Source organism: Aulonocara sp. 'chitande type north' Nkhata Bay, linkage group LG23, assembly GCF_057382095.1.
Source record: "Aulonocara sp. 'chitande type north' Nkhata Bay isolate Kocher_YH1m ecotype deep benthic linkage group LG23, A_spYH_male_GT1.1, whole genome shotgun sequence".
Classification (NCBI taxonomy): Eukaryota; Metazoa; Chordata; class Actinopteri; order Cichliformes; family Cichlidae; genus Aulonocara; species Aulonocara sp. 'chitande type north' Nkhata Bay.
In genome coordinates, this window is record NC_141365.1 from 7312476 (window position 1) to 7337557 (window position 25082).

General features: G+C 42.8%; 1 long non-coding RNA gene across 1 annotated transcript in view; it reads right to left on the reverse strand.

Annotated features, from left to right (window-relative positions):
• Positions 1 to 285: 285 nt before the first annotated feature.
• The window catches only part of LOC147301086 (uncharacterized), a 37867-nt gene continuing 13070 nt past the window's right edge, over positions 286 to 25082 (reverse strand). The window contains exons 3-4 of the long non-coding RNA XR_015127120.1: positions 12757 to 14237; positions 286 to 942 (exon numbers count right to left, since the gene is read on the reverse strand). This is a non-coding gene — a long non-coding RNA (uncharacterized LOC147301086). The remainder of the gene's footprint in view (positions 943 to 12756; positions 14238 to 25082) is intronic.

Sequence of the window (25082 nt, forward strand, 5' to 3'; positions counted from 1 at the left end):
AGACTAAAGAGCATATTTGTTAGAGAAGTCATTTGGAAAAAGTAATTAGGAGCGAGCATAGTGTATTGGCAAAGTAAATTCCAGTGAGCAATAAGACATATCAAGCTTTGGAAAGTAATACCAAAATTATTGCTGTTTGTGTTTTTATTGAATTATTTGACATTATTGAAAATATGAAACATGATCAGTCCTATAACTTTACTGTATGCTTCAGGTATAATCACAACTATTAAAAACAAACATTTCTGGCAGATATAAAAATGATACTTCAGTAGAAAGAAAACCCAACACAGGCAGTTTTTCATTTCACAAATTGATCAACTTTATTCAAAATATGAATATCCCATTAGAACAACACTTTTGGCATTTTGCAATATCGTTCAGTGTTTTGTGATGAACGTATTTCTTTATAGAAAAAGATTCTCTAAATATACATGTGTACATAATGTCGCACCAGCAAAGAGGAAAGTAATTCAACAACAGCAAACTCTCGTTGAATGATTTTACAATCAAATACTTGAATGTAAATTACAGAGTGAAAAAGAAAGACCCCTTGTGGTCTCATCCAATCTCCGACCTAAAATTGGTCTCAAATATAGTAATTCATATCTAATGAAACTAATTTTGGAAAATATTGTTCGGAAGCTCCATTTTACACTTTAGACAGCACTTAAATTGATTCAACCTCTAAACTTACCTTTTAGAAGCAGCACTGACTTACCTGTTACCATCCACAAAGACGAGCGCCTAGACAGAGGATAATCAGACTCTAATGATGTGTGTCTAAGTGACTGCTCTTGCAGGTGTAGAGGTGGCATTTTCCATATGTGGCCAAGGCTAAACGTGTTCAAAGAAATTGGCTACAGATAGCGTGCACGCTTTGTTATTCAGGTGGAAGCTCAAGAGTCAATTTTATCTTCACGGTGGCTTTTCTGACTGCATCTGTGAAGATACAAGCATGTAAAAAAGAGACTCATTAGTGAATAGAAAATGCAATACTGCATGCAATGCAAAACTGTGCAGTTAGTCCAGAAATATTCTTCTAATTCCAAGTGTCCTTTAGTGTATGTTAATTAAGCATATGGGGATTTCTGCAGAAAACCACCAACAGGAAGAACTGTTTCACATGAAGATGTACTTTATTTAAATCACATGAGCTCTCTGCAGATATGCAGTGACGATGATGCTGCCTTTGTCATCATCACCCCAGACATACCAAACTGTTAATGTTTACTAGATGGGGGAGGGCGCATGAAGGCAAGTGCATGTCCGTGTGTTTGTGCGTCTATCAGCTGTCTGCATCGTGAATGTGCATGACCCCTGAGCAAGCAGACAGTCATGGGTCAGAGGTCAAGATAGAGCCCTGTCTGGGCTTCCTGGCTGACCCCAATGCCTGAAGCACAAACACAGATACACACACACACGCGTGCTTAAGGGGGAAGGGTTGCCCCCTATGAGACTAATATCACCTTTGGGATTAGAATCCAGACAGAAATACATTGACCCAAACAGGCGCGCACACACACACAGTCTCAGATGCAGGATTTGCTTGGTCATAAAACACGAGTGGCGTTGTACAGCAGAGAGGGGCAGCAGAGATGCTGAGTCTGAGAAGGCCATCCAATTATCGTTCAATGCTGAAGTAAAGAGGAGACCAGAGGAGACGCGGGAGGTCCAGCCCTCATCATAGTGAGCAACGAAAGAAGCTAGCACATAGCTACCTAGCTACACTGGGTTGTTATTCTTGCAAGGCTAGAGGATGCCAAGGATAAACTCATACAGTATGTAAGATAGCTACTATGATACCGGATTAAAGGGCTTGTGAATAAAAAAGATAGCATGTCCTTCCTGTCATAGAGTATATAAAGTATTTTAGCTGTTATTTAAACCAAACAACTGATGTATCTGCTGGAATTGGGAGCCCAGAGGACCAATCTGGGAAAGAAATCAGCATGCCTGACTCTTGTAAAAAAAAAAAAAGAGAGAGAGAGAGAGAGAAAAATCACAAATCAAAGAGGAGAGAGACTGCAGGATCTCGGCACAAGTGAGTGAAACAGAAAAAAGGTCAAATTCAGAAGAGCTGACGAGCTTCGCTACCACGCCATTGGGAAAACTCCTTAAATAAGCCAGAGTGTTAAGCCTTCTAATCCCCTGTATTATTGCAACATCTGTGAGGTCTAGAGAGGCTCTGTCGGTGATTACCAAGACAGATGTAAACAATATCCTGGCTGAAAAGGAGAGGAGAGGAGAGGAGAGGAGAGGAAAGGAAAGGAGAGGAGAGGAGAGGAGAGGAAAAGGCTTGGTAGATATGGATAAGAAACTGCTAGCAGGATAAGAAAAGCAGACAGAGAGAATGTGGAGAATATAAAGCGGGTTAGGTAGGAGTGAGTGTGTCAGGGGATTTAAGGGGGAAAAAAAGAAGAAAAAGGAAGTGGAAAATTGACAAAAGCAGAAGCAGAAGGGGTAGTGACTGTGATTTTGGAAGAACTTGGACACAATTCTCAAGATGATATAGAAGAAGATTGAGGACTGATAAAATACAGTAGATGGTGGAGATGGGGAGACAGAAGGTGACAGCATGAGGGGGGGCAAGAGCAGCAGATTGGAAGATGGCAGACCTGGGGCCAGGCGTGCCCCGAGCGGCTGACGAGGCACCAGGGAGACGTGTCTAATTTATGCAGAGTTAGGCTGAGGGGCTGAAGAGTGGAGGGTGTCTGGAACCCCTTCAATAGCCCTGAGAACTGAGGAGAGCAGCTATGGGTGCTAGCCGTGTGAGAGCAAATGGGGCATGGGGGAAAGAGGGGGATGGGGGAGTCTCTTTTTTGGAAAGACAACAAGGGGGTTGCAGGCTGTTGTCCCTGCTCAATTCAGGCGAGGCTGTCCGTCTGACGTCCCATTAAGGTTTGGGACAGGGCATGGGGAACGAGGCGAAGAAAGGGTGATGGAAGGGGAGCGGGAGGATAGAAGGAGGAGAAGTGAACAACATGCACTTTCCCCCCACTCCAGCCTACTTCTCCAGTCTGGCTACCTATTGGATCCACAGGGCCGTCTGTCTGCTTCTCTGCATACTAATTCCCCATTACCACAGCCTTGAACATGAGCAAAGAACAGAGTCGGACTAAATCAGAGACAAGTAGCCCGGCTGATGGGTTGGCTGTATGAGAGGGTTTAAGGATGCTTTAGCACTTGGGCACACAGGTCCAGTGGGCAGACTGTGTTTTATTGTAGTGTGCTTAACTTGGCAAAACATTTAAAAGGGTTTTTTTTTCATATGCACATTTTTATTCATTTTTAAGTAACAAAATTTTCTTAGTTTTTCTTTTCATTTGTTGAAATTGGAAGTGGTAACCTGGCCTTATGAACCTATTTAACATTACAGAAAAAAAATGCTACCCTGGTTAAAGAGACAAGAAGAAACAGATTTTTTTTACCTCTATATGTCTATGAAATAATTGACCTAAAAACACGTTGAAAAGAAAAATCCCTTTTCATTTAATTTTCTTTTATTATGAGGGGGTCACAAATGGACACCGCTTCATTTTAGGGCTTCACAAGCTGGACAGGTTGGGAGTATGACCACAACTAATATTTTCAAAGAGTTTTTCCTGCAAAAAAAAAAAAAAATATATATATATATATATGTATAAAAAATCTATGAAGCATCACTTTTTTCAATTTTTTGGCTTGAAATTTGAATAAAAAAATGAAACTTTAAAATGAAACTTGTGCAGCATGAACATAAAAATATCTGTATTTGCTAATGTAATCTTTCATATCAATGTGAAGAGGCAGACTGTATGCTTTGTGTATGTGAATCCTGGCTACAGGCCAAGTGAATCTGACTGTGTGTGTGTGTTGTTCTAAGACCTAGCATGAAGCAGAATGGACAGCCAGCCTGGGTGATGGTTGAGTCTAGTGATGCAGGCAGACAGTTTAATGACAGTCCTCACCCCTGAACATACAAACCAGTGAGCGCCTGGCATGCTTGCAGATGTACACACGCCGTATGACAAATGCACATATGTGTGATATATGGTGTGGCGTTTTCTGAAAAAGACACCAGGGCTTGCGAAAATGAAAAAGAAAGAAATCCGTTGGTGTATGACCCTGGAAAAAATAACTAGAAGGTGTAAAATTAGCTTCCAGGCAATTCCTTTGAGTGCCACTGAATCCTGATAAAATATATATAAGGGTTTTGAGCTTGTCCTCAAGCTAAGGGGACAACAAATGCTACATTAAAACTCCCATCAGAAATAAGAAGTTAAAATTAAGTATGGCCCTGCTTGCTTGTCATGTTCACAGAGGAGCAGTGTGAAAGTAGAGACCTATTCACTAGCTCAACAGAAGCTCAGCTCTTTGTGGGTTTTTTGTGTGCTAAGTTGTGCCCGGCCATGGCCTTGCATCTTATTCAGCAGGACTTGCTCAGGTCTGGACTTGAATTTGGTGCCCAAACAAAGACATAGAGCCACCTCATTAAAAAAACATGTCATTGGATCAGGCCTAGGCTGAATTGTGTGATTTCTCCTCCTACCATAAGTGACCGTGACTGAGCGTTGGGCTGAATGAGAAGCCGGATAGAAGCCTACCAATGGAGCGCCACGCCACATCCCTATGGGAACCACCCTCTCACAGAGGGGGGCACATTTAAAGCTTTGTTGGTCTGTTAACACAGCTTTTTAAGATGCCTCTTTATGGACTCGGCTAAGCAAACTGCAGCCCCTGGTTTTCTAGTGACAGAAGGAGAAAGTTAAAAAAAAAACCCTAGAAAGGAGACCGTAAAGGGCAAGAAAACAAGAGGGGAAGAACACACTTATTTTAAGGGTGTTTGAGTGAGAAATGGTTTAATGGTTTTTAATTTGGTGACATAAAATGAACACAAAAACGAAAAAGCTGAAGTCAAACACAAAATGACATTTTAATATTTCAAATCCAACTCCTCACCTCAATGAAACAAATATCAGCCTACGCAGAAAAACTGTACATCTGCTCTCGTTGCGCCTATTCACCAGAGATCTGAACTTTGCTGCAGCTCAACGCGGTGCTACTAAGTCACAGACAAACTGCACCATCTCACTGCATCCTCCGATCCAGTCAGCACACACCTTTACCCGGAGGACTACAACCATCCTGATGCTGAAACAATAGGTTTGTGTGGATGTTTGTGTGTGTGCACACTTGTGTGACAAACACAGTCCTGCCAGGACAACCTAGGCTGGAGACTTGGACAGTCTCGCAGGGCACCCTGGATGACAGTGAAATGAATAACAATGAACTTGCCGAGTGTCAAGTTCAGCGCATTAGAGATGAACCGGAGTCAAGGAGCACAGCCATACACAGTTGCTTGGCGTGCATAATTGTGTCAGCATGCTCAGGAAATATCTCAATATGAGCAGAATACCGAGCTCCAGAGAAGAGCACCTAATAAGATGAAAATGCACACATGCACACTTCTCTATCTCTCTCTTATTCCCCTCCCCTTCCACACGCAGCAAGGACCCATCCTCGCTATTCTATTGCTGTCTGCTGTGCGCCTGATGAAAAAGCAAAATGGCATAGGGGGTGCACATGCCTTAAGGCACGAAAACGCACATTTGTAAATCACAACCCCAATATAAACATAGGGTTTAATAGGGGTTTCTCACGCACGTTGGCAGGGGTCCACCTCGCAATATGCTTCACCAACCGTGCTGCGCGTTTTTCAGCCTGCTACAGGAGAAGATAAGACTGAACAGCCTCCACCACATCCACCCAGCAGAGATGATGGTCTAGAGGGCTGAGAATGCATCTGAATACATTTACATAAAGATTGTGGTATGTTGACTGAGGCACTGCTGAGAATTCGCCTTTGCTCGTCATTGTCCCCAAAAATCAGCGTAATGATTGAAATGTGGTACAAAGGGTGGGGGGTTGCTTCAAACGGGAAACGGTCACTTATTCTGAGAAGAACCAGGGTGAGATTTTTGTTTTGCGGTCTGCTGGGAGCTCAGTAATGACTGCCCCCCCTGTATGTTAATGATATCAGCAGTGTATATGAACAAACTCAAATTGCACAAATTATTTTTACAACCCAGGGGGCTAAGACTTCAGCTGGTGGGAGATTAGATCAAGACTAGGTTTGTGACAATTTAGATGAATAAGGAAATCTCTTATTCCCTAAATACTACGATAAACAACCGCAGCCATTTGCAAACAAACAAAGGTTCTCTCGCGATAGGTGAACCTGATCTCTTCAAATCATAGATGCCTTCATCAAAATATATTTCTAAATCTCCCAGCAACAACATTTTAGTGAAAGATGTAACTATGGTAGATAATGCAAAATTAATAACAAAAAATTATTTTTTTAAAGTATTCATCTGAAAAAGGAATCTGCAAAGAAAAATTGCAAAAACCTGTGTTAAAGAACATTCCTGGCTTCATATTACATCCCTTCTGGAAAAAATAAGTATTCTGCAGTAGAGCGACTTCAAAATATGGCAGATATGAGAGCTATTTCTTAACACACAGCCCAGATATTGCAGCTGGAGATTGTATTAGAAGATAAACTGACCAGATTTTACTGTAACAAATTTAGAGGATAGGATTCCACTAACCTTTTAATCAAAAAGATGGGATGTAAAGGTGAGCATGGCCTAAGGTACCGAGTGGCTTTTGGAGAAAGCACTTTAATTTTGAAAATAAAAACAGGCAGGCAACAGAAGGAGTGCAGTGAAGCTCTGTGATAAACCTCTTGCACATACAGTCAGCTAGCCAAACCATCCTGTCAGATCGGTGCCTGAGGAGAGGCAGAGGGGGAAAGAAAGTCGGCGGGAAGGGGAAGAGAGCAAAACAGGGGTGAAAAGGGTCAGCAGGGAGGAAGGCTAAACCCCAGAAGCAAGCAAAAGATTGTGTGTGTAGTGCATTTATATTTCAGCATGTGCGTTTGTGTGTGTGTGCGTCAACCCCAGCTGGGAAGACATTTACTTGACATGCTGATAGGGATTTAAGCAGTGGGTGGGTGGTGTGTCTGACCAAGGTGAGTGAATGAGCAGAGAAGGGGAGCTGGTGGGGATCGGAGGATGATAGGAGATGGAAGCAGGGGGGTGGGGGGGTGGACCAGAGGGGCTCACAAAACTGCTGTTACTAAGCTTGATTTCAGGGCGAGTTGAGACGATTAAGAGACGGAGGCAGAAATGAGAAGGAAAACGAGGGTATGGGAGGTTTTTTTTTGTAGGAGAACCCTCCAGGCTATGGAAGAGAGAGGGGGACTAGTCTATTGAGGTGATGAGGGAAAGCGGGTCTTTCTTTCAGACAGTCTAATGAACCATAAGTACCCGATGAAGAATGGAAGCAGGCAACCGCAGGGTGGGTTAGCTTGTGGCTCTGCTTCTCTCCATTTCTTCCCTCACTTCCACTGTCCTCTCTGTTCCTCATCTGCCTCCACATCCTGTCTTTCTCCTCTCCTCATGTGCTGCAGTCCCTCCTCTTAAAGGGGTTACACTGCTCATGTCAAACATAACTTGCTTAATGTGCCACATGATCATGGACTCACCTCCTGGATGATTTAATGAAATGGCAGTGATCTGCTGCATTTCGATACCAAAGAAAATGCCATATGATGAAGATGATGGCACATCAAATTAGCGCATGGTCTATGGTCAATGTCTGTCTGTCTATCTATCTATCTATCTATCTATCTATCTATCTATCTATCTATCTATCTATCTATTGCTAATTCATAATTATATTTCTTTCTACATGTGTCCATTCAAGGCTTTCCAAAGTGACATGTAATGAAAGATATTTCTGATTAAGGTATGCACATTTGATTAATCCTGAGCCAACATGCTAAATTACAGAAGGCAGCAGACTGAGACAGACGGGGGGGTGGGGGGGGGGGGGGGGGGGCTGTCAAAGTGTCTGACTAGGTTTGACTGCGTTTCACTGGGGGTTGTTTGACCAGGGGGTGTACTAGGCTGCAGGTCTGATTTCTGGCTCGATTTGGCTCAGGGCCGGCTGGAAACTGGCCAGAGGCTGACAGAAGGGGGTTGGGTTCCCTTGCTTCTCTGTTCAAGTTGTCCCTGGAGCGAGGCAATAAGAAGCAGCTTATAAACTAAGCAAACATGCAGTCAGCTTACAGACAAGTGAACCAGCCAGCAAGGAACGCACGACAGATGAATGGCACACACACACACACACACACACCTACACACACGCATATTGCTCTATGCTGCAGTGATGACCCCTTTCCCCCCACTCCCTCTAACCTTGACCTTTGAGGTCCTCCTTAACCTGTTTCTGAATGGAAGTCAGTGCAGCTGGGGTGTCTGGCCGTGAACTAACTGAAACCCCCTCCACCGCACAGACCCCTCACCTCCTAATTTAGTCTGTTCCCACGCTTCATGACTGGGATTCTGGCTCTGAATCCAAATGGTTAAATGTAATATTTATGTGGGCATGGTGGTCTAATTTGCATGTCACCTACAAATTTTTTTATTTTTTTAAATTGTTTTTTCTTTAACTGGAGAAGGATGTTTTTCCTTGAATTATTCTTCTGTGCTTTGTGTCTCAAATTACATCTGTGGTCTTTCTTAACGGGCCATCATATAAACCATTCAACCTGAGCACATACATACACTATATAACTCATGTGCAGCCACCAGAGAGTGTGTCTGTGTGTGTGTGTGTGCTCATACACATCATTCAGAGGGTTCAAACCCCACCACCTTCACATTTTCATTATGGCCAAATCTCAGGCCTGTGTTACACCAGCGTGGCCTTTTGCCGGTAAGCAGGCAGTTTAATCACACATACAGCACTACTCCATTTTCATTTCCTTTTCATACAGCCTCCATTCCAGTCCGGCTTCATAATTCTCCCCTCAGAGCTGTCTACCCAGTCTGAGTGTTTGCAGCCTGTTGAAATGACATAATCAGTGACTTGGATAAATGCCTGACTGTTTTTCCCTGAGTCTATAATCAGACTTGGGGCTCAGTGTTGCAGCTCCGAGGAAACCACAGCAGCAGCACTTGACTCAGGAATTACTTCCTAAGAAGGGTAGTTTCACATAAGGAATTTGCTTGAGTATCATTGAAGTGAATTTAGTTTGGTCTATCAAGTGTATCTTGGCAAATAAAATGGCCCGAAAAAGATCTTAGCCTGTTCAACCAATTACCTTAATTATCATTATAACTGAAAGAGGTTCAATATTTTAAATGACTCACTTTTTAGGAAATAATGGCTGTCATTTAAATAGAAAACTGCAATGCTTGAAATGAATAGAGATCAGTCTTCTGCTGAACATGAATGCGCGGCAATAATTGCAGCTAGAAGCTTTCGTGATCACTTCAGCTCGATAATCTCTGCAAAATAAAATTCATGCATTTGAGCATAGTAAAGAAAAAAACTGCACAAAATGCACATAAAAATTGCAAATTTACCTACTGCCGCAACCTCGGCGCACATGTGTCTACATTTCATTTTCGACTTGAATAATAATTTGATCTTAGACAGAACTGATGACTTATTTGTTTGGTCATAACCAGAAAAAGAACGACATGCGAAACTGGCCAGGATAAATTGAGTGATGGCTGTAAATGCTTTCAGCAACTATTACTTCAGAGGGTGCACCACATTCAATCAATACCTAAGCAAATAAAAAGCAATGGGCAGTCAGAATGAGAAAAGCTGCAGTGGAGTGAACGACACTCTCTCGCACACAAATGAACAGTCCACATAAGAGTCACTCCAATGAAGACTGCACAAAAAAATGCCCTAAAAACTTCTCAGTTAATGCAATTTAGGGAAAATTATGCTGTACTACAGTAGTGATGCTGATCTTTCGTGTATTTGAGCAGATCTCACTCTGATTAAATAAAATGTTAAATCATCTATTAAGAATGATTTTAATATAAAGTTTTAGTAATGTTTAAATTTAGAAACTTTATATAGTTATTTGAATCATGAATATTAGTCAAAAAAAACATTTAAATGAAAACATTTGGAACCTCAATATATCCTTTAGCCTTAAAAGAAAAAGGCGAGTCTTGTTATTCTGCTCAATTTAGTGTCTCACATTCAACCACAGGCGGTGCCGCCTAAACCAAGGTCTACTGTACTGTCCTGCCTGTTGTCTGTGTGTTGAATTATGCATAATTGCAACACTGTAAGTAAGACACAGGGCCCTAACTGTGATTAACATAAAAGCTTTCTGCAGGGGATGGCATTGTGGAGCCCCCCCTCCTCCCCATTTTTTTTCTGTGAGTAAGCGTGAACGAACACATGAAAGTGTGTGTGTTCATGCAGTATGTTTCCATAAGCCAGTACGTGTCACTTATGATGGCTGACTGGCATATGCGGTGAGGTATCGTGCTCATCGGTTGCTTTTCATACCATATGGTCGTCCTTGTAGTTTTGAATACGAAAAATACGATGGCCCCACCCTTTCAGCTCCTCGTGATCCAGTCGCGTCTCTCTTTCTTCTTTGAAACACTTGACACACATCCATATTTAAGACTGCATGAGAGATTTGAACAAATTCAAACTGATTTTCTTCGCTCTGCCTCTTTTATTTTCTCTCCTCTACACTGTTTCTGAAACCCAGGTATGTTTCAATTCCAAAGCAAGAATTTAGACAAAATTATTAACCTAGGAACATCATCAAAAAATTCTATAAAAAGTTCAATCTAGCTTGCATCGGTTGTTATTGCCTCCCTGCTGAGAGAGGATTTTAGTCCTCTCCACTGCCTGTTTCCCCACAAAAGATACTGTAGCGTCACCCCACCTAGGCTAACCACTGCTAGCATGGGCTCTTTATCCTAACCCGCTCCACTCTACCTCAGTCTCATCAATGTCACTGTGGACTGATTAGACAGAGGCTTGATTAAAACTGCCTCAGTTTGATAGAGGAGATGATAACGGGGATGAACCAGCCTTTTGAGGAGGGATAAAAGACAACAGTGGTTACTACACTATTAAAATTTTCAGCAGTAATCGCACCACAGATTTCAAAAAATTTATTTTGGGGACAACCACGGTACTTCAATTTTTATATTTTGTACGTCAGTGCTTATTGTTGTTGGGTCTTTTGCTGTTTTTTTATGCTTTTAATAGTTGTGTGAATTGTTTTACTGTAAAACCTACATTTAACTGTCAGCATGTGTCCTTTTGTGTCTGATCTCACAATAATAAACATTCATTAAGAGATATGATTTATCTAGAAAAAAGAATTCCGATTTTGTTTTAGTGTTGGCTTAAACCTCTCTGACTTAACAAAAAAAACGTAAATATGTATGCTTTGATCTGTCATCTTGTCATATTCTTGAGAGAGAGAGAGCCCATATGTAGTGGTGTCACCCTACAGTCCTCACTGTGAAGCTAAAAGCTACGCTGCTACAGAACGACAACAGATGCCATACAGCAGGTCTGCAGGGTGGCTGATAGCCTATTTCCAGGACATAGATGATTCACCAGATCACTCTTTCCAATAATTAGCACTGACAGGTGAAAACTGCCACGAATGCCATGGGAGCTGACAATGAAACGAACAATTACACAAAGGCACACAAGTATGGGGGCGCAGAGAAGCACACACACAAACATAAACACACACATATCAATGCACAACAGCAGCAACAGAGGATCCATCAGCACAGCTAACACCACATTAAGACCATAAAGCACCAATACATCTCCTGTTCCACGTACACAGCGAGTATCCTGCTGCTTCTGCACTGATACCCCTGATCCCCCTGTGCTTTGACAAGGCGTAATAAAGCCTGTATGAAGCGCCGCATTGTGTGGGGAGAACACAATGTTGCATGCTGAGTGCTGTGAGAAGGGCGTACACCGGTGGGTCCCACGGCGCAGCGGCGCACCAGGGCCTATAGCAGGGAGTGCTGAGCATGCTAATGAGGTCATTATGTTATGCCTCTCCCTCGCTCCTGCTCCCCTTTACAGTGTGGGCTTTGCCTGTCAGAGGAGGCAGGGTACCCTGGTTATGCAGCCAACCACAGATGCCACATATGGCACAATGAGAAGACACATGAGCGTCTCTGAATGCGACAGAAAGACGAGGTGCCGCTTTATTTTTTTCAGCTAGCATCAAAAGCAACAGCATCGGTGATTTGCATGCAGAATAAGGTGAGCTTAAAGAGAAGTAAAGAGCAGAGCAACTACAGGCAACATTCATTTGCTAATTGTTCCTGCTGTGTATTCAATCAGCAACCGCACAGGGTTGTGTTTCTTTTTATTCCGTCTACGCTACCACCATTATTTACAACCGATGGGGAGGGGTTAAGTATCAAGCGCATGCAAAGGCAATTACAAGATATTTGCATAGCCGTTAACAATTAGAGGGCAGATGGCAAACAGCGGGCATTAAAAAGAGAGTGAGCGCCATCTTGGCTGAGGGAGACAGCTGGCAGACAGGAATCGGCCATTTTGTAATCGCTGCCAGGCTGAGATGTAGAGAGGCGCCAGTTTCTCTGTGTGTGCCAGGAGATTGGCAGGCGAGGGGGAATTGTGCTTTAATGCCCTGCCTGGTACAGTCAACAACAACGAGCTACTCCAACAGTCGGTGACAGTGTGATCACAGCGCAGACTGTGGAGATCATCTACAACACAACATGTTCTGAGTTCACTTGAAAAACACACGTGGTCCCCCGAGCAGAGATGGTATCTTATGCTATCTTTTAGTTTAGTTCAATATGGTTATCACACTAACAGAGTGGCTTGTGTTAATAAAAATGAAGAACGAAACCGTGACATTGTACTCACCAGGAAATAAGAATCCCATCGTAATCACCGCACATTTGCATTCTTGGGAAACTCTCCACCTGTCCTTTAGTGTCATTCCAGCCCTCAGACATGTACAGTATCTTTTTGTGTCGTGACGCTCACTATCGCTGGATAAAAATTCGACTTGTTTCTCCCCTCTTTTGTACAAAGGTCTGCACATTCACGCTGATGTCAAACCAGCTTTTCATTTGTGATTATTTTGGCAATTTAGCTTAAACATCTGAATAGTGAGTGTCTGTGTGGGGAAGGACTTTTGCGTACGTGGAGGAGACAAAAAGTCAGATGAAAACGAAGGCAGACGATTGAGGGCATGGCACTTTTAAAACTACTGTCTTTTTCATCTCTCATTCAATTAGCAGCCATTCACTTGTGCTGCCATGGGATCCCTGCTGCACAGCGGTAAGTGGACTTCAGGTGCTATTTCCCCACACATAGTGAGAGAGAGGTATGAAAGCCCAGGCCCGCCTTCCACCTTATAGATCAATACTGCACTGCCATATCCTCTTATGGGAGCTGCTGTAGTGAGGGTAAGAAAATCTAAGACGAAAAGACAGGTTGTGTCTGATATAGCGGATGAGAGAAAAAGTTCAAATTGTCCTTTCATCCTGGCTCATGAGATCTTAGGAATATTGTGCTGGGAAGTGGGACTGAGCAGGTTGCTCAGACAGATCCTTATTCAAACGGTTAAGATGGAATGAGTAATAAGAGGGAGGCAGGTGGAAGAAAAGAGACCTTCGACGTCCTGTCTCATTCTTCTTCTCTGCCTCTCCTGCTGTCTCCACGTCTCTCTGACAAAGTTTTATGAAGTGGTGTTGGACCAAGTAAAAACCCTCCAGCTGAACCACACACAAAGACTGCTTCTCTGTCTCTTCCCTTTCCCTTTTCTCTGTTTCACACACACATGTGCGTGCACTGACACACACACACAGCGTGTGGGGCACTTCCAAGGTTAGGGCCCTGGCCCTAGATGGTGGTGGGACTGCTGGAGAAAGATAGAAAGAGAGATGGAAAGAGGAGCTGGGAGCAGTGGTGGTTGGTCCCTGGGCTCTGAGGCCTGCAGGCGGTGCTGGGCAACCTCTGCTAGCCTCTCTCCTCTGTATTGATTTCTGCTACTCCGCGCTGCTCCACTCTGCCGAGGAGGCTCGTAGCCGGCGGGAATGAGAGCTCGGCTCACCCGCCTCACCTGCCTCTCTCCTGGCTTGGCTGGCCTAGCCTGCCCACTCTGCCGCAGCTTTGGCTGGCCCCTGCTGGTTCACCGGGACCCCTGTATGCAGCACCGGGGCCACAGGAGGAAGGCAGCCAGAGAGCCCATGGCGATCCACAGCTGTGTTCACCTGCTCTGGGTTCACCCGCTTCGATACCACCTCCTCGAACTGCTTCTATCCTTCTCTTTTTCCATTCTTCCACCCACTCTGCTTCTCTTTTTCGTTCTCCGCTGCCTCCTCCTCCTTCTCCTCTTCCTGTTGTACACAAACAACCAGAGACAGAGATGGAGAAAAAAACAAGTTAATCTTAACTTTTAGGATTTTACACACTCTGAATGTCAATCCTGGTCTTTGATCAACAAGAAGTCTGGGGTGAGGATTCTGGCATCCTCACTCAGCTGGTAATATGAACCTGCTAACCTCAGAGAGCAGAAACTGCGGGGATTTGAGGCCTGAGAGTTAAGTGTGTCAGGCAGTGAGATACTGCCTGCCAAAGGTACTCTCAGCTATTAGATTCTGATGTGCTGCAGATAGCAAAATATAGCAAGAGTGGGCCCATTATAAAAATCACTCCTGCGTCAATAGAATACATTAAAAATATTTACGGGAAAAGTTTGTCTTTAACAGCTATGCTTTTTTTCCGCTCCTTTGGCAGAACAGGCTTGCAAAATGTAATATTTATTTGCCCTTAATGATTATAAATAACAAAAGTAATGTTAAACCTGACAGGATATTTCACCACCTTGTGGCACAGTTAGTGTGAAGGAATGGGAATGTTTTGGCCAGACCAGTGGTGCTCTATAGAAACCTTGCCAAACAAAACATCTCAGCTTTTGTATCATCCAGAATTATTTAAATTGGTTGAGCGGCCCTCTTCTTATGATAATAGCAGTTGGGGGGAGACATTTCTTTGAGGATCCATGGTCCTATTGTGTTCCACAACAGAAAAAGAGCTATGGCCAAATTCAACCCCCACTACCTCACATTGCAACATGCTGCCAGAACCACACAATCTGCAAAATACTCTTGCAAGAGTCACTACAGCCCTTCTTTTCACCTCTCTTAGCCCCTCTGCAGTTCTAAAAACCAGACTAAAACCCATGGGCTGACTGCCAGTGGAATAGAGAAGTAAAGTGCTGAGGTTTAGAGTCAGTGGGCCGGCAAGGCTTTGGAAGTTAGAGCTGTCTGTTAAGGAAAGAGCGAAGGGGGTGCAAGAGTGGCGTGAGAGGGGGGCTACACTGTTGGGACAAGAGAGCCAAGTTTGGGGGGGCAGGCGAGTTGAGTTCGGGGACATGGATGGGGACCCGGGGTGCGGTGTATGTCTCAGACACAATAATACTATTCATTGGGCTCAGACATGGGTGTTAACTCCCCTCTGACAGAGCACAATGGGACTCGGCGGCATTCAGGCAGCCTTGGTGATATTGTTAGTTCAGGGTTGCATTCTCCCTGCCGCAGGATAGAGCGCCTGCATTGTACCCGTCCAGGCAGGATGGATGGAGGGAGGTTTGAGAGGTGAAAGGCAAAGAAAGAGAGAACAGTATGTCTGTCTATCTGTCAGTGCTGAAGGAAAGAGGGCAGGGGTTGGAGAAGGTGGGGAAGGCTGATGGAGGTAGTGGGGTTGGTGGGGGGCGATGCGTTTTGCCTTGCGGCACAGGACTTGTTTGTTTCAGGGGGAAATGAATAAAAAGGAGAAACTGAGGCTAAAAGAGACTGTGCAATAAATATTACTCAAGCAGCCAAGTGCAGGGCTAAAGAGACATTAAAGGGGATGGGGACCTAGATGGATTGCATGGTGGCATTTTTATGGAAAGAAAAATTGAGGTTTGCATGGTGCTTCAGAGTTTAGATGCATTTCGTATGTTTGAAGAAATGGAAATGACCAAAATTAGGCAAAAGCTGTTGCTCTTGCGACTCAGATTCGATTATTTAACTACAGAAAGACCAGTAGGATAGGATAGAGAGACAGGTTAGCATCAAGTTTGCCTCCAAAATAAGTTAAAAATGTTAAGTAATTTCCCCATAATAACAGCTTAAGAAAAGAAATACACATTTTCATCCACTCTCAGATATTAGGAGTTAAGAAAATTTATAAGAGTATTAATCCTTGGTGTCAATCAATAAAAACTGCTCTTTCATGTCTTAACATTAAAGTTGTTTTAACAGGTTTCCAACTTCTGATTGGACACAATCAAAATCTTTACTGTTGTTTGATGTTCTAAATGATTAACTGAGAAAGACAGACATTACCAGATGAATTGAATATGAAAATTCTTGTCTGTTTCAGAGTATTTTCTGCTTTTTCATATAAATTCATTACTCTGATTAAAATTAACTGAAGGCTGTGTTGCCACATGGGCTCGTTGAGCAGCAGGAGTGGGATAAATACTTTACTGGCTTCCTCTTGATATGTAATCAATACACCGGTGCCAAATATAACAAATAAAAAGAAAAACATGCAGGTATCCAAAACTGATTCCCATGACAATTTGACTCATCAGACCCACTACTGCAGGTTTCTTGCAAAATTGTTGTATCATGTTAACTTTAAATATCATACCACGAGTTACTCTGAGATTCTCATCCTTACTGAGAATTTCAAATATTTTATGAAGGTAGTGCACAGGTAAATTGTACTTCTATATTGCCATTTCAACCTAACTGAGCACTTAAAGTACTTTTTACTACAAGCCTCATTCACCCGTTCACACACTATCATACAGCGCTTTATTCCATGCCTTTATAAAGGCAATTGTCATGCACACCATCAGGAGGAATTTGGTATGTCAAGGATCCCCAACCTCCTAATCAGAAGGTCACCCTCTACCTCATCAGCCGTTCCAACACAGGTGAGGCGTAGTAAAAAAAAGGAGGCGAGGATGCAAATGTGAAAGGTTACAGTATGAATGTTTTCACACACATATCTAATCACTTACCAGACATGATAGCACGCAACCCACAATTGGACACACGCACTTTCACATACACCTGCTCTCAGAGTATCACTGCTCCTTCTGCACAGAACAACCTGCTCTCATGAACAGTACTTTGTTTGTTTCCCCTCTGGTAAACTCTGACCAACCGTTCCCATAGCAACCCTAGCTACTTGTTCCCTGTGTGAATGTGTGCGTGTGTGTGTGTGTGTGTGTTAAAGAGAAAAGAGAAGAAGAGAGCGAAGTATGTGGGGTTGTGTAGAGGTTTAGAGTAGAACTCTGTGGTTTTACAGCAGATGTGTCCGTGTAGAATATATGGATTAAAGGGTCCCTATAATGTACCCCTACAATAAATACTCTCCTCCCGAAAGAACATGATATATGAATTATCTACACTTAACTGTAGATATCATCATACATACACACAAATCCTTGCCATGGTGATCTGCATTCAGTCTCAGCAGCCAAACCAGCGAAGAGCCAGCGGTATGATGCTGGTTTGTCAGGATGGCAGGGGGAGGCCAGGGCATGGCACTCATCAGGGGGCTAATGCCCTTTGGGGGTGGCTGAGGTAGTAAGGGTAGTGCCCTTTGTCCCTGGAGGAGGATTACACTGGTCAACCAGCACAGACAATACACCCCCTTCCTGGGATGGGAGGACCAACCCGCTCTCTACCAATGATAGGGGCAGTCAACTGATCTCTAACTTAATTAAGGATAGACGAGGGTAAGAGAAGAGGAGAAGGGGTGATATGGAAGACACAGGGAGAGAGACTGAGAAGATATAGAGGCAGGGATGATAAAAGGGTGGATAAAGAAGGCAAAAAGAGAAGAAACGAAAGAGACACAATGGGCACAGGGACACACTAAAATAAGAGGAGGCATGGAGTTAAAAAGAGAGCAATGGGAAGCGAGGCGGGGGTGTGGGGTGGCTTCTCTAGCACAGGATTAGGGGAGAGAAGATGAAAGGATCAGGTCTAACAGAGGACAGGAAAAAGGCCAGGAGGAGGGAGACCAGAGACTTAAATTCCAAGAAGGGAAATCAAGAAAAAGAGGGTAAAAGAAAAAAGGAAGAGAGTTCAGATGACCTGGAGGCACTGCTGGAGGAGGTACCAAAGCCTTTTTTATAACAGGTGCACAAAGTGACAACTCCCTCTCTGTCCACTATTTATGCCACAGCACACACGTCCATTCAAATCCAATGACAAATGCAGCAGATAATTCTATTACCGAGGAGTTTAATGGAGGATATTTAGGGGACAGTTAGCGGGCCCAGGTAGCATAGCTTGGCCCCACTGCAGACAGATATGGCTCTGCAACACTTAACAACAGGGATTTGGCAGCACTGTTGATTGAACATGCCAAATCCCATTTGTCAGAGGGCTGTGCGCGTTTGTATCGACACTCTGTAACCTTGTGGCTACGCAAAAGGAGACCTAAGTGTACGTGTGTGCGGGAGTGTGTGCTTCCCTGGCGGGTGGGCAGGTAGGTGTGTGGCATGGTTTAGCTGGATAGGTGTGCTGGTTTTAGCTTCCCTCCACCCTGCATCTGTGTTTCTCTGCTTCCTTCTATCTTTACATCTCCATCCACTTCAATTCCCCCTCTTCGCAAAATAGGGTGACAAGAAGGAGATAGAGAGGCTTTCTCAACACTTCTTTTCTTGCTTTTCCCTCCTTCCCATCCTCCCCCTCTTCCCCTGATTCCTTCCATCCCCTATGGTAGAGCTGCCAGACAGGAGTGCTCAGCAGCTCTCCGAGCATTATTGATCCTGAGAGCAAGCCGGCTGGGGAGTTGGTGTCTCTCTCTCTCTCTCTCTCTCTCTCTCTCTCTCTCTCTCCATCACAGCCTCATCCCCCAACACAGCTCACAACTTTTTCCTCCCACCCTCCCTCACTCCCTTCCTGCCTCTACTTCATTTATCAAGGTTAAAGAACTCTTATAAAAAAGGGAAGAGGGGGTCGCCTGGATGTTATCTGACTTCATGAAAGAAATCCCCTCAGGCCACTCCACTAGAGGAGGATGCTCTTCGCTAGACCCAACCCTGCACATCCACACACACACATAGATACACAAAAAAACTCAGTGGCACCAAGCAGCGGCCCACTCATAGCCAGTCAGAAATAGAAAGCAGAAGCATGTCCAGTTTGGTACACAGCAACACGACAATCAGGAATAGAAAGGAAGGAGACAGATGGGCAACAGTAGAGGAAAATAAATACAGTCATTGCCACCCAACAAGGTCAAGTTCACTTTTTAGAGTTTTTAAGTTGTGACTGTCGATTTTGATTATCACCCAATTCATTACAAATATTTTAGATTTTGGGTCACCAGGTTAAGTGGTAGACAAATCTTTTCACTAAAGTTTCAGTAACGTTTATGAAAAACCCACAATGTAGTAGGGTGGGCCCCAACAAGATGGATTTACAAGATAAGTTCATTAGGTTAAGATTAAGAAGGTGATTGTAAGAAAATTCAAAGTTGTTATGTTGTATTCAATCAGGGGGTATGAAATATATTGTATGGCGATGTGGGCCAGACCAGTAAAATCACATAAAAGAAATCCAACATTTTCCCTATAAGTAGAAAAACATTTAGAAAACTTTCACATTCAGTGAACTAGCCACTATTTTCTACAATTTACAGAACACACGATAAGCCTGAGATATGCGAATCATTTGTGCAACTTCAGCAGTATTTCAGCATACTGTAATAGTAAGTGCATTATAATTTCCATGTGTTTGAAGTGGACCTGCAAAATCATGAAACCTTCGCTGTGGAGCTAGACAGAAATTTTATATTACTTCTTTGTGATCCAACTTGGTCGAGATCTGCAAATGCTCAGAACTTTTCATACGTTTCCACTTGTGCTTACCATCCTCACGCCAGGAATAGTAGTGAATTTGACTGAAAAAATCTGAATTCTGTGCAGTTTCTACACTTTGCAAGCCCATCCACTGCTCTGTATGACATATGGAACCTCTGTATTGGATGTTTGCAGTTGTTGTTGGTGTAGAGGGATCTAGATTAGTTAGAAAAATTATTTATTAGCAGTAACCCCCATGAGTTAAAGCAATTATATATTATATATATTATATAATATATATATAATATATATTAAAAAAAGACCTTTCAGTGTGTTGTTAGAACATTCAGCAATAAACACAGGACATTTTATGTTTTATTTTAACTTAAATACACATCAGAAGAACAACTTCCCAACTTCCCATATCCAGAAATGGGATCATCATCAAGTGCATGGTTTGAAGGCTATGTCATACTGGCATCTAAATCTCCTCCTCTTAGTTAATGGTACTATGCCTGTTTAAGCTGACAACCATTACCCAACAATTAAAAGCAACAGTGTTAAAGAATTTTGTGAAACTGTCAACAAAAACAGGCGTCTCAATTTTACTAGTTTGGCTGAAATAATTAATTACCCCAAACTATTTTTAGTTTTTGGATAATTAAACTGACTGATTTTATTTTGTGTGTCCATGAGGTTTGTGTGTCTACTTAGGACCCACACATACTTTGTCTGAAGGCCTTTTTTTTTTTACCCCTTGGATTTTGCTGATTCCATTTTTTTTTTTTTTTGAGGAAAGTATCTGCAGATCATTTATGAAGACTGTCTAGAAGTTCAGCCCTCTTTTTTCTATTTATTGGCATACAACCGTACGTAAAGCCTCAGTAAATTATTTATGATAATATCTAATTAAAGCATTATTATTAAAAGGTGTTATGAAATGTGCACAACTGATCTGTACACAGATGCAAAGCAGGATAGCTAGTTTTCACACAGCCACAAGACCTGTGCGTTTAGAGCCCAGTAATCCATCAGTAGAGTACATACAGTTTCTATATTTCCAGCCTTTAAGAGACTGTAGATGCTATTGTCCCTGTTTGTAAAAGGACTAGAAATGGCTCTACATGTGGAGTACATCCTGTCTTCCATTGTTACTGCTTTCAGTCTCCCCTATAAAGACCTGCCTGCACTCCAGGCTACAACAGCCAGGCAAATACAGACAGCAGCGCATTACAGAGCCATACCTTCCCCTCCCTTTGTGCACGGTAATTGCCACAATGCATCTTCTCGTCCAGCTAATTAAGTGAGTCTTCCCCATTGTCTCCCAATACTATCACCTCTTCACACAGCCAGGAAGAGAAAGGGAGAGCGAGAGTAGGAGAAAGACAGAGATGGGAAACGTATTAAAGCAATAGATGGAAGGAGCAAAGAGGTGGAAGAAATACAAACGCAGAAGACCAAACAGAAAGGGGATGAATGACAAAGGCATGCATCTGTGTCCCAGTAAATGTTTACCGGTTGAAAAAGGTGCCTGTTGTCTGTGTCTGCTGGTGGGCTGTAAATATCACATTAATGCTGTCAGATGAAAATCTCCATTCTCTATAAAGCCAATTCAGGAATCAAGAAAAATAACATTATTCCATTATTTAGACTGACAGTAATGCAGCAATGAGTTTTCTAAGCTGTTTATATGAACCTTAAAAACTAAAACTAGTGTTTCAGTTCCTTGGCTGATAGCACAGTGAATAAATGACAACATCACAGCTGAACGTCCCTCAAATAAAAGATCTTGCTTCAGTTGGCTAGTCGAGCTTCAGATTGCAGATTGCGAGTCTCTAAAGGGCTATTTTCACATTTTGATGAGGAAAGTTTCTTTAAGCTCAGCATAAATCTGAGTTAACAGTGACCATGTACCGATTTGAGAGGCAAACCACGATGTAACCTACAATGACGTAATGTGGAAATCCAGGACAAAGAGAAGTGCAAGACACAAAGGGCTTCTTTAGTACATCCATACTAATTCATCTTCATTTTGAAACTTTGCTAAGTTTACATCAGCATTTCAGACCTCTAAAACAGAGATATTTGTAACTGCTGCTGACCTGGTTTTAGTTTTAAAAACAACATTTTAGTTCATATATGCAGGAATAGACACACATGTTCACGTCCTAATTGGGTCTAATCGGTCACAAAAATGAGGCCAAAACATTGCAGCTAGGCTTAGTGATCTCATTATTCTTGTGTGGTTTCCATTGCAATGGCTTCCTTTAGTAATGCACAATGTGCCCCTTTAATATATTGCCACATATAAATCTTTATGTATGTTTTCCCTCATTGCCTTATATTTGTGTGTCACTTTCAATAACAAAATCTCCAAAAATATTTGCAGTCTGACTTTTTTTCCATTGCTGTTCATCCTCAGTTATATTTTTGCCATGTAACTAACACTCTGCTTCATGTTTACGCCAACATTTATAAGTAAATAGTCATGTTGTAAGTAAATAGGCATGTCAGGAAAAAGGCAGATTATTTCTGATACTATGCTAAAATGCTTTTCTTGATCGAGGCTGTGTTTAAAGCACCCTGCTGAAATAAATACATACTAGTGTGGATATAGCCTCGGGAAAGTTAACTGCATGTGTCCAGCAGTTAAACCTCTGCAATAAGATATAGTTGTCTAGTCTGGATTCAGAATTTTAGAAGTTCTAAATGTGATCAGGGAATTCACTGTAATAAAATTCAGCTTTTATAAAAACAACAAAAAAAACCTGACCTGACCTCATTTGCATTTCATATTTTTTTTTAAAACTGCCTACACAAACTAAACTGGAGAAGGTCTACAAGTGCACTTCCCTTCCCACATTTCTAAAAATCAGAAGGAAATATTATTAAAAGAACTTGAATTTGATCAAACTCATTTAGTGATTCGGCTCGGTAATCAACACTTGTGTAATGTAATTCTCAACATGCTAGAACAACATGTTTTATGCTTAAGCTGTCACGTTGCCTTGAATCCTCTACATCTGTGCACAATTGTGAATGTACTTGATAGAATTCATAATAACAAAAAAGGTGCTTTTCGATCCTTTTCTTCTTCACATCCTCTCTCTTCAAGCCCTTTGTGAGAATAACACTGAGGAGTTTGGACTCCAGAATGAATTAGTAGAAGACACAGATGAACAGATTCATCTAAATTCCACTTTGCTTTAGAGTTTCTAGGAGAACCCCCCGACACCCCCACCCTTAAACACACACATAGAGACACACACTTGCTCCATGCTCAAGTCCACTAACTGACCTCTTAGGGCAGACACTGTCTTCCCAACACATCAACCTCCCCACCTCTCCTCCCTAAAAAAAACCCCCCACCAATCCTGAACCCCTCCTTGAACCTCTCGCACCACCATCACCCCTCCGACCCTGAATGCTTTCCCTTCCCACACTTAAGTTCCTGTCGAGGCCCTGATAGACATACAGACACACCGGGTGACATCATGGTTGAGAGAGAAAGACAGACAGAAGAAGGGGACTGCCTGCCTGTCTGCCCCCAGCACCCACACAATACAGAAGGGCATCTGGCACTGGGTTGTGGTGGTGGGGTATGTTTTTTAAAAGGGGGGGGGGGGGGGGGGGGGTCTGTCAGGACAAAGAATTTAGATCCCCTTCCCTGGAATACGATTATAGTTTGTAAATGGCGGCCGAGACGTAAACATGTGAGAAGAAAGGGGCTGCAGTGTGGTGGTCGGTATGAGAGTGAACACACTAAAAGAAAAATGCATTTTTAGCTATTCGAGGAGGACTTTGGGAATTTCATGAGCATGTAAGCCTGAACTGAGAGACAGAAAAAGAACAAAATCAACATGCAGGAATTTAAAAAAAAGTCACAAATCTTTGTAGTGTTGTAGTGTAGTGTTTTCTGTTAGAAAAAAACCCTATAAACCAGAGGATCACAAATGCGGTGGTGGCATCTGCACATGTGCGTTTGTGGACGCACTCGCACTTTGTTAATTTGCAAGATGAAACAATGGTTCCAGCGGGATAGAAAACAGTGTCATAATACTCTCTCCTGGCCCCCACCTCTGTCGCCGTCTGAGAGGCTGCCTACTTGCTGTGTGCATACAAGTGTGTGTCTGTCTGTGTGCATACATAAAATAAATGAGCTGTGCGTATGCATTGTGAGAGTCCGCAGGCCCAGTGTATATATTAAAAATGTGACTTGACCCTGGCAGGCTGAAGCAGGGTTTCTGCGTCGTACTGGGCGTGGGAAAAAGGGGAGACCTCTTTTCACAGCTGCTTCGGCCGTTGCATTGAACCAATGGAGGCCCCCCGCCACCCCCAGCCTGCCTCCGCCACTAATGCCCCCCCCCTCCCCTTTCCTATTCACTCTGCCTTTCAGTGGACCCCTGTCCCTCCCTTCTGCGCTCTGTTCGTCACCCTGCTGCACCCCACCACCCTCGCCACCACCAATCTTTAATACAGCCACCATTCAGCCAGTGCACATTGAGATGCCAGAGGCCTCTCTGCTTTAAGGAGGTAAAGAATAACAAATACCAATGCAAAGTGAGTAACTTGTATGGTAATTTATATTTGCTGAATGTACTACACGCACCAAACTACACAGTAAATGTACATATATGTAAACTATATGAACTCTTTAACAGTTAATATCACACATAATTTTAACATGGACAGCTTTCTCCCAGAGGCTGATTCTACTTTTAAAGTTTTTTTGTTTTTAAACCCAATTCTGTTTTCCTGACACCCATATCCTCCTCTCTCTTTTCCTTTTTCAAGCCCCTCAGCACAGACTTTAATTTCAGTTAACATACTTTAACACAACTTTAAACCTTTGTGCCAACGCACACCCAGGCAAACACACATTTGGCCCCTTTCACCACCTCCCTCCATCCAGTGTATTCACTTGAAGAGATTTATTTCCTATCAAGCCGCATAATGCAGAGGGTATAATTTAAATCAACTTTTAAGAACAGCCAAGTAGCGCGGTTTCTGCATACAAATCTAGAAAGCCTGGGAAAAATATTCCCAGCAAACAGCCGGCTGTTAGGAGCAGATTGCCAACTTTAAGAAGCCACGGGTGGGAGGTAGGTGTTTGGTTTTGCCAATAAAGATAACCTATTACAGATAAACCTCACAATCAGTCTGTTTAAACACATAATGCAGGCTTCATTTGTTTCTAACACTCTCACTAATCTGACAGTATTAACCATGCAACGGCAGGCTCAGAGCAGAATCATAAAAAACACACACCCACATGCAATTTTGTAGAAACTTTAAAAGGTCACATAATGTGCAGAATAACTCCAACAGATTCTCAGGAGCAGTCCTATCATGCTGTCTAGCTACC